This window comes from Oryctolagus cuniculus, chromosome 5 (assembly GCF_964237555.1).
Source record: "Oryctolagus cuniculus chromosome 5, mOryCun1.1, whole genome shotgun sequence".
NCBI classification, from domain to species: domain Eukaryota; kingdom Metazoa; phylum Chordata; class Mammalia; order Lagomorpha; family Leporidae; genus Oryctolagus; species Oryctolagus cuniculus.
This window is the reverse complement of record NC_091436.1, coordinates 95,291,555-95,302,589: the sequence shown is the minus strand read 5'-3', so window position 1 is coordinate 95,302,589 and position 11,035 is coordinate 95,291,555. Positions and strand designations below refer to the sequence as shown.

Here is an 11,035-nt window from a genome sequence, read left to right as displayed (position 1 = left end):
AAGGTATTTCTGGATGAGAAGTTGATTGAGTGTGTTTGGCTGCTGTATTAAAAATACCATAAAACAGTAACATAAACAAGATCTCTTTTTTATGGTTGTGGAGGCTGAGAAGTCTCAGATCAAGATACTGGCAGGTTTGGTGTCTAGCAAGGGCCCTTGCATCACCGAGGGTACTTTGTTGTTGTGTGTGAACCTGGTGGGAGAGCCAGCTAGCCCTCAGGGCACTCATGATGCAGCTGCCTTAGTAACCTACGAACCACTTCCCAAAGGCCCTATCTTCTAATACACATTGGAGATACTATCACATTAAGGATAAATTGTCAACATATGAATTCTGAAGGGAATTAATGCAGCAGGAATCAAAACAGGCGTCACAGAAGCCAGAGGTTGTATTGAGATAATAAAATAAAAACAAACTGACAGATAGTTGGAAAACAGATAGTTCTTGTGACAAAGCTTAAAATGGTTAAGAACAAGGAAGGCATGTGGAAACTACTGTAAAAGCCACTAGATTTATGGTTCAAGTAGGCACTGTTCAAAACTCAGAAACTAATTTATTTTTATTTTCACTTATTTGAGACAGGGAGAGAGACCACCATTTATTCGTTCACTCCCCCAAATGCTGCAGTGGCAAGGGCTATCAGGCCAAAACAAAGAGCCAAGAACTCAATCCAGGTCTCCAAAGTGAATTGGAGAGACTCATTTACTTGAGCCATCAGCACCACTTCCCAGGGTCTGCAATAGAAAGAAACTGCAGTGAGGAGCTGGAGGTGAATATCAAATCAGTTACTCTGATACTGGTGACTTAATCATCGGCCAAACCTTTGCATCCAGAACTCAATCATATTCCTCTTCTCATTACCGTAATAATACTAAAAGGTGCTTTTGTGCTTTCTCTCCCTCAGGCCCTGCTTTAAGAGCACTAATGCATTGAATATAAATATTTAGATGTATTTCATCAGCAAACCTTTATTGTAGACATCAGTATCATCTCCATTTTAAATGAGTAAACTAATATTCAAAGTGATGAAACAGTGTTTTTAAGATCACTCAACTGGTATTCCACAGAGACAAAATTCACAGCCAGGTGTTTTTTTTTTTTTTCCAGACTATATATTTTATACTGTAATATTACATTTCCTCTCAAGGAGTAAATAAAATATAGCAATTGTTTTTGCATGTAGTAATTTAATTTGTACACATTTGTGTCTGGCACATATGTCAAGAGGAAAATGTTTTAGTTAGAATTAGTATGGAGCACACCATAATCTTTTGCAAAAAAAAGACTTCATTTAGTAATTTTGTGATCCATATGCGTTTATTTAGGAATTTTGTGATCTATATGCCTTCATTTGAGTGGGTATACCTACAGTGCTAGTCACTGTTTCCTATGGGAAAATCTGAGGTCATTCTCCAACATATATGATCAAAGTAGGGTATATCTGAGGAGATGTTGTCATATGAAAAGGCTCCACTTTGAAATGCTTGTCTATTTACATTATTAACCATTAGCTATGCAAAAAACTGGAAACTTTGTTCTGGGTCTGTTCAAGCTCATTAGGAATTAATGGCACTAAATTTTACCACTAATTACTGAAATAAAAAAATAGAATACAATGGAATAGAATAGAATGATCTTTATTACTTTTAGTTTCTCTGGATTATCTAAATATTTTCTCCACACCAAACTTTTATACAAAATCTTACAAACTTAAATGGCTTCTCTACCTTGTCAATGTAGCATTTAAATGGAAACCAGTGTTGATCCTTCAGAATGATACAGTGCAGTAGGAGCTCAATCTTCATACATCAATAACATCTCAGTGTTCCAAGATTTATTCAGCTAAACTCAGTGATATTTCAAGATTGAGAGGGTCCAGGATGAGTAATATCTTACAACTCTGTATTTCAAGCCACCTGGCCATAGCCAACATAACCCCAACATGTTCTCATTGAGTACACAAGCACCACAAATTCTCTTCATTTGCTTTTACCTTTTTTTTTCTTTTTGCCAACTATTATCATTTGTTTTCAACATATTCTTCTTTCAGAGCTCAGCCCCTAAACTTGCCAGACTTTCAGGGCTCTGGAGGAAAAGAATGTATTCCAGGCTGGTAAAAGCAAATGAATCAAAGTTATATGTATGTTAAAGTCATCTCTGAATATACATTTTAATCAAAACATATAAGGCAAAACCTTGTCACAACTAACTGAGAATATGAATATTTTTTGCTGCAGAATATACATAGTCATCTCTGTCCATGTAAGTGGTTCATCAGTCCAGTACCAGAAGATTATAACAATCTTTGGAATTTCAGATACACAGAATTGTCCCCTGAAAAAGACAACAATAGTGGCATAGCTAATTTTATTAGTCAACTTGATCAGGCTAGGGACTACTCAGATACCTGTGAAAACATTTCTTAGCATGTCTTGTGAGGGTGTTTTTGGAAAAGATCAGCATATTACCATCAGTGCAGTGAGTGAAGAAGATCCGCCCTCACCAGCGGGAGTGGGTCCAGTCAAATCTGTTTAGTTGAGAATATAGAACAAAAATGTGGAACAAAAATACAGAACAAAAATCTATCTTCTTCAGCTGTGACATTCATCTTCTGTATCAGAAAGAATCAAAACCTCAGGTTTTGGGGCCTGTGAACTGCAGAGCTAACACTAGCAGTTCCTGCTTCTTTCCAATCAGTTTCTCAGAATTTTGAGCTCATCCTGTGGGTTTCATACTCTGCTCCCCCAGTTTTCATGCCTTTGGGATCAGACTGAATTACAGCACCACCTTTCTCGGTTCTCCATCTTGCTGACTGCATATTGCCAGACTTCTCAGCCTCCGTAATTATGTGATCCAATTTGCAAACTACATCTCATAGATCAGATCTGCACATTTTATGGCTATTTTCTTTGAAGAAACGTGATTCAGACAACTATTTAGCTTGAAAAAAAAAAAAACCTAAATGAAAGATCTCCGCGAGTGAGATCCCAGTGGAAAGAACGGGTCATCAAAGAAGGAGGTACCTTTCTCTGAAGGGAGGAAAGAACTTCCACTTTGACCATGGCCTTGTCTAAATATGATCAGAGTCGGTGAACTCAGGGGGATTCCATAGCCTTGGCAACTCATGACAAGAGCCTAGGGTGATTACTGAGGCCATAAACAAGAGTGTCAATTTGTTAAGTCAACAACAGGAGTCACTGTGCACTTACTCCTCATGTAGGATCTCTGTCCTTAATGTGCTGTACATTGAGATTTAATGCTATAACTAGTACTCAAACAGTATTTTTCACTTTATGTTTCTGTGTGGGAGCAAACTGTTGAAATTTTTACTTAATGTATGCTAAACTGATCTTCTGCATATAAAGAGAATGACTGGGTTAATTCTGTAATTGATGCACAGTTATTCTTAAGTGTTGAAAATTAACTGAAATGTGATCCCTGTTGAACATGGGAGTGGGAATGGGAGAGGGAAGAGATGTATAATTTGGGACATGCTCAGGCTGACTTGCCCCAAGTGGTGGAGTTGGAAGCATACCAGGGGATTCCAATTCAATCCCATCGAGGTGGCATGTACCAATGCCATCTCACTGTTCCAGGTGATCAATTTCAGTTCACAGTTGGTCATGGTGGAGGGACTGGGAGTCAAAGGGAGCACATAGACAAGTCTAGTACCTGCTAACGCTAACCGATGGAGTAAATAAAGGGGAGAGTGATCCAACATGGGAAGTGAGATACTCAGCAGACTCATAGAATGGCAGATATCCTAAATAGCACTCTGGCCTCAGAATCAGCCCTAAAGGCATTCGGATCTGGCTGAAAAGCCCATGAGAGTATTTCAGGCATGGAAAGCCAAGACACTCTGGCAAAAGATCTCTGTGAGTGAGATCCCAGTGGAAAGAACAGGTCATCAAAGAAGGAGGTACCTTTCTCTGAAGGGAGGAGAGAACCTCCACTTTGACTATGACCTTGTCTAAACAAGATAAGAGTCGGAGAACTCAGAGGGCTTCCATAGCCTTGGAAACTCATGACTGGAGCATAGGGAGATTACTGATGCCATAGACAGGAGTGTCAATTTGTAAAGTCAACAACAGGAGTCACTGTGCACTTACTCCTCATGTAGGATCTCTATCCTTAATGTGCTGTGCATTGAGATTTAATGCTATAACGAGTACTCAAACAATATATTTCACTTTGTGTTTCTATGGGGGTGCAAACTGTTGAAATCCTTACTTAATGCATACTAAACTGATCCTCTGTAAAAAAAAAAAAAAAAAGAAAGAAAGAAATTATCAATTCCCAACTTGACTCTCACTGGGATTAAACATGACAATAGGTCTGCTCTGATTTCATCATCATTTAAAAAAAATCATCTATTATTTTTCACTTTATGTTTCTGTGTGGGAGCAAACTGTTGAAATCCATACTTAATGTATATACTTAATGTATACTAAGCTGATCTTCTGTATATTAAGATAATCGAAAATGAATCTTGATGTGAATGGAAGGGGAGAGGGAGTGGGAAAGGGGAGGGTTGTGAGTGGGAAGGACGGTATGGGGGGGGAAGCCATTGTAATCCATAAGTCGTACTTTGGAAATTTATATTCATTAAATAAAAGTTAAAAAAAAAGAGAATCAAAAATGAATCTTGATGTGATTGGAAGGGGAGACGGAGAGGGAAAGGGGAGGGTAGTGGTTGGGAGGGATGTTATGGGGGGGAAGCCATTGTAATCCATAAGCTGTACTTTGGAAATTTATATTCATTAAATAAAAGTTTAAAAAAATTCACAGTTATTATTCTAAGTGTTCTTTGCTCTGTGTATACTCTGAGGCACTCCCCCAAACCATGTCTCTGCTAGAAGAAAACCAAAAACCCTTCTTTTTTTCCCAAGGTTAACCAAATACGTTTGTGACCCAAATACCACCTCTGCCATTTCCTTTGAGATAGCTGTCCCTAAATAATCCATCTCTCTCTCCTCTAGTCGCTAACATGTTATCAAATATGATAAATCTGTACCACAATAAAAACTGAAAAATTTTTTGATACTCCTTTTTGTTAACAACCAACTTCTAACTACTTATTAAACACATTTTAATACTCACTGCAATTTATTTTCCCGCTTCTCTACAATTTGCATCCTTCTTTAATACAAGTGAAATTGCTGTAAGTGTAAACATCAACATTTTTCTTTATCTCCATCCCTGTTGCTCTTTCTGTAGAATTGCATATTGGCCAGAACATAAGATGCTTTGACTATGCCCAGTTCTTTCATTCATTGAAATTTTGATCAGTTTTCTTTCAGTGACTCCATATCAGATTTGATTGCCCCATTATCAGTACAAATAAAAGTTCTCAAATAGAATGGTATAAAATGTATATCTGAGGCTATTTCTATAAATGTAACTGTTCTTATGCCTCACCAAGTTCAGTTGTATCACAGTTTCCTAAGATGAATAGGTGACTTTAATATGTGATCTTTTAATTCACTTATTTTAATACATATAAGAACGGTTGGTATGAAGTTATAGATACAACTTTGTGAATATAATGGTATTTTCCTCCCACCCTCTTTTCTCTTTGCTTTCTTATTTTTTATTTTAATTTTTACAATGACATACTTACAGCTTATTTTACAAGCTTAACCCTCAGCAAATAAAGAATCCTACAAATACTGAAAAACCACTGTTCCTCAAGAGTAGAGACAATAGCTGTAAAAAAGAAATTAAATCTCAAAATGTCAGTTTCATTCATGTGCATTACATCTTTTCCACTTTGTATATTAATTACCATATATGTGCTTGTTGCACAAAACAGAATGGCTTCCAGTTGAAGCATTTTCTTGAAAAGACAAGATTTCATTCTTGTTATGTCTGAGTAGTATTCCATAGTGTGTGTGTATGTTTGTGTGTGTGTGTTTTATTCTTTATCTTATCAATTGAGGAACATTTGGGGAATGAAAATATAAAACAGTGATTTTCTTAGTTTTCACTTACTATCTCTCAACCCATTTTATTACACTGAAGAATGAATCCTCTTATTAAAACTCCAGTTTTGCTTAAGATCCATGTGTTCTAGCTTTTCAGGGACTTCCCTCCCCTATTATTAACTTTTTTCAACATCACTAACACATCCATCTCTACTAAGTTGTTATCATTAGTAAAAGATCACATTCTTGTTCCCCTAATCTCAATAAATATAAGAAGACCACAGCTACCACTCACTTTCTGTCCACCCAAACATCTAATATCTTATATGTCCAATGCATACTTTCTCTTCCTCCTCTATTATTCACTTTTAAACTACTGTCATTGGTACTTCCCTAGTCTACCAAAATTTATGTCAGATTTGGGCTATTAATCTCTGACAACCTCTATATTGCTCCAGGAAAAAAAAACATTTTTAAAATATTATATGTCACACTTTTCTGTAATACTGATCACAATTGATTACTTGAAATCTGTGTCTTTCTCAGTTGGGTAGCACCCTGTTTTGATTTTTTTCTGCTTTGCTCTTGCCCTGTGCCAACCTCCTTAATTGACATATTTTGTATGTGGCCTCTAAGTGACAATTTTAATTGGATCTAGACCCTAACACTTCTTCTTTTTCTCTCTCCATACTCTGCCCTACACTTTATCTTTTACTTGTTAATAATTCCTAATGTTTTTAACTCAGGAAGGTTTTCTGACCTTAAGACTAGACTGTACATTCAGCCATTCTATTAATGTTCTTAATAGGCAGTCTGAAACATGAGATGACCAAAATCAAATCCCTAATTAAATTTTCCTAATTGTTTCTCCCCTGTTTTTATCATCCAAATATACTGTATAATTACATAACCAACTGCTTGACCCAGAAACTTAGAAATCATATCCCTATTTCTCTCAAAACCTAGTATCTAATATATTTGCATTTCATTCTGATTCTATCCTAAAATGTATATCCCAGTCTATCCATATCTGTTGACCTCCATGGTTTCCAGCTTCACCAAAGCTAACAACATCTCTTCTTAATTGCATCATGTAATTCACAATTTTATTTTTATTTTTTATTATTATTATACCCGTTTTGTTACACCCAGAGGAAGATGCTTAAATCTTGGCTTTTATTAAAAGATTTATTTATGTATTTGAAAGGCAGAGTTACACCCAGAGAGAAGGAGAGACAGAGAGAGAGAGGTCTTCCATCCACTGTTTCACTCCCCAGATGGCCATAATGGGTGGAGCTACGCTGATCCAAAGCCAGGGGCCCAGAGTTTCCTCCAGGTCTCCCACATGGGTGCAGGGGCTCAAGGACTTGAGCCATCTTCTACTGCTTTCCCAGGCCACAGCATGTGGCACTACCAAAAAGTTGTCAACCAGAGGGACGAAAGTACTAATCACCTTGTTCTTTGGACATATAAAAACTATGATAATGCATGGATTTTTTATCTAATTTTTATAGTGAATTAAGCTACACGTCTGGGGCGTCTGTGTGAATGCTTGTGGTAAAACGCTAAGCATTGTAATAGTAGCAGGTGTTTGTTGTTTTGAGGAAATCAAGAGGCATTGCCACCAGGAAGAAGAAATTCTTCTAAGTTTTATGACACTGACATGAAAGAAGGGATTTTTATGGGCAAATCAACAAAACATGTAGCTTTCATCATTGTCTAATTAAAAAATTAACCCAGAATAAATAATGAATTTATTTAAAGTGTAAACATTGTGGTACTTTTATTTAGTGGAATATCACAATTCTGTTGAAACAAATCAGTCTTTGTGCTCATCTTTATTTTATTAGTTTTGATACAAAGGTTTTATGCAAGAATATCCAATGAAATTTCAAAAATTTAAAAAATACTTGACACAAAATTGTCTTAAAATATTTTTGTCAGTGTTTAGGATCCTATCATATTAATTATAACAAAAGAAAGGTGTATGAAGTGACAGGGCAAAAGAAATAGAAAAATTGCCCCAGGAACAGATTCCTTTGTATTAATAAATCCATTTATTATGTTATCACTATCATTCCACTTTACCCAGGAAAGCACAAGTTATAAAGACATCAAGATCTTTCAAGGCAGTATTGGTTAGAAAAATAGTATTGAACAATTTTATTAGAAAAACAGTTTCAAATAGCAAACACTTCAGTTATTTATTTTTTAAAAAAATCATTAAAAAAAAGTGAAGAAAAGTAATGGAATAGCAGAGAACATTATATTTTACCCAGCATCACAATTTGTATCGTTTTTCTAAATTTTAACATTATCTCTATATCTGGACTCATATATATATATATATATATATATATATATATATATATATGCCGGACTATGTAAGTGTAGGCCACTTTACCATTGGATGTTTCTAGAGGTTTTCCTCAGATGAGAAGGGGAATTTTCAATGTCAGCCAATGTGAAGGAAGATAATAAAAGCCTGTTGGTTTTTTTTTTTTTTTTTTTTGTAACAGAATACAAAAAGCAGCTCCAGGAAGATTCTGATCTAGGAAACCATAAAGGCAAGTAAAGGAGCAAGCCCAGAGTACCCAGCAGCAGCAATTTGTTATTTGTTTGGTTTTGATTTTGATTCTTGTCTCTGTTTCCCAGATTTCACTCAAGAAAAACTCAATAGCTCAAGTTGTGGAACTGTTCAGGAGTTTCAGAAAGCAAAACGTTGAAGGAAAACTCCTCTTTTTAGCCATAGGGCCAGGAAATGTGGAGAATTTAAGGGGAGTACTCTGTTTTCCTTTGTTCTTTTATAGTTCTGCTATGGGGCCAAACCTATTTCAGAGTTTTAAGTCTGCTACTATAATGGAGGTGGATTTAAAGGCACATTAAATCCCAAATTCAAACCTGTGTCTCTAGCTAGATAAACCAAGAAAAGGGGTCACTCTTGTCTGGAGCCCAAGGTAAGGAATTCTCACTTTTTTGCCTAACAGTTTTCTCTTGAAGATAACCCATAGTCAATCATATTCAATAACTCAGTAGGATAAAACTTTAAAAGCTTGTTTTTCTTGTCAAAGTCAGTTCTAGAGAGAGCCCTTGATATCTAAAGAGTATAGGTGAAGTCGCAGGGAGGATAACATTGGAGAAGGCATCCATAATTATTTGTATGAAAAAAATGAAGTACTGGACTCACCCACATATGGGTGGGTATAGGCCCACAAAAGCATGGTAAATATTTTGAGAACCAACACCAAGTCCCAGGAGTCCACAGTGGCATGATCAGATCCAAACAACACAACAAAAGCTTTAAAAACTTAATTGACAGTGAAATCCCTGATGGAAGAAGGCCAGGAAGAACTTACAGCTGAACATAACTGGCTCAATTACCTGGTAAAACATTAAAACAGCAACATTAGCAGGAGAAGAAATTATTCTCCAGGGGGTTTTAATAGAATACACATTCTTGTAAACAAAATAACCTATGTGCCCATAACATCCAAAATTAGTTATAGTAGTATTAATTATAATAAAAATAAATGGGGACCTGAAAAAATATTCAAATGCATAAAATCAGAACAAAGTAAGATACCTTACAACAATGTGTCAGAAATGAAAAGTATGCTGATCAAAATAAACAATCATATGCCAACATTCCTGGAAACATATGACATATCAAAACAATTGATCTTCTGTATATAAAGATAATTGAAAATGAAAAAAAAAAAAATAAAAAGCTGGAGGAGATCAATGACCGGAGATTGAATTAATAATCAAAATCTCCCAACAAGAAAGGCTAGGATCAGGAGACCTCCTGGAGAAATTCTATGAGATACTTAAAGAAGAATTAATGCCAGTCATAAACACTTCCAAAAAACACAAGAAGGCGCATTTCCACACTAATTTTATTGGTCCAGCATCATTCTGGAAACAAAAATTAGCATTTTTGTGCAATTATTTTTCACTGTGAACTTTGCTTGCTGCAGAGAAAATTCAATATTAACCTTAAAAATTGTTATTAGTTAATTAATTTGAAAAGCAAACATACTGATGAATAGTTAGAGTATGAAGGAGAGAAACAGAGAGAGATCTTCTACTCACTGCTTTACTTCCTAAATGCTAGCAACTGCTGGGGCTGGACCAGGCTGAGGTTAGGAACAAAAAACTCAGTCTGCATCTCCTACTTGGGTGACAGAAACCCAAGTACTTCAACTATCAAATGCTGCCTCCTAGGGTGTGCCTTAACAGAAAGCTGGAATTCATAATGGAACCGGGACTGAAGCCCAGACATTCTGATATGTGATATGGGTGCCCAACCAGCATCTTTACAGTTATGCAATGCCCACATCTCCATAGTATTTTTATTAGTGTCATGTACAATTATAAGTTAAGCTAGGAAAAAAGTTCATCTTAATGCTATTTTTAATATCCTAAAGATGTATCTGTTGAATTATACTTTTCTGAGACTCCAGGGTTTTATATTTTTATACATGTTTAAATATTTTATATTAAATACATTTCCAAGTATTTTATTATATTGTTTGTGAGCAATGAGACTTTCCATTTGCTTGCTACAGAATTGATTTTTTTTTTACAGGCAGAGTGGACAGTGAGAGAGAGAGAGACAGAGGGAAAGGTCTTGTTTTTGCCGTTGGTTCACCCTCCAATGGCCACCACGGCCGGTGCGCCTCGGCCGGTGCACTGCGCCAATCCAAATGCAGGAACCAGGTGCTTCTCCTGGTCTCCCATGGGGTGCAGGGCCCAAACACTTGGGCCATCCTCCACTGCACTCCCGGGCCACAGCAGAGAGCTGGCCTGGAAGAGGGGAAACCAGGATAGAATCCCGTGCCCCAGCCGGGGCTAGAACCCCATGTGCCAGCGCCGCTAGGCAGAGGATTAGCCTATTGAGCCGTGGCACCGGCCCCAGAATTGATTTTGATAATCTTGACAATTTGAGTAGAATAAGTTAAGTATTTTGTAAGATGCTCCTTTACTGGAATTTGCTTGATGTTTTCTTTATATTTACACTGGAGTTGTTCTATTACCTGAGTAAAGTAGTAGTATAAGTTATTCTTTTACCACTTTTCTATACTCTTCCTTCCCCCCCAACACTTTTTCT

General features: G+C 36.4%; 1 long non-coding RNA gene across 1 annotated transcript; it reads right to left on the bottom strand.

The window, feature by feature from the left end:
- Positions 1–534: 534 nt before the first annotated feature.
- Positions 535–10,176, bottom strand: LOC127493019 (uncharacterized). The gene is made up of 3 exons (XR_007922918.2): positions 10,018–10,176; positions 1,995–2,111; positions 535–735 (listed from the first exon to the last, which is right to left on the bottom strand). It is a non-coding gene; the product is annotated as an uncharacterized lncRNA (long non-coding RNA).
- Positions 10,177–11,035: the final 859 nt, after the last annotated feature.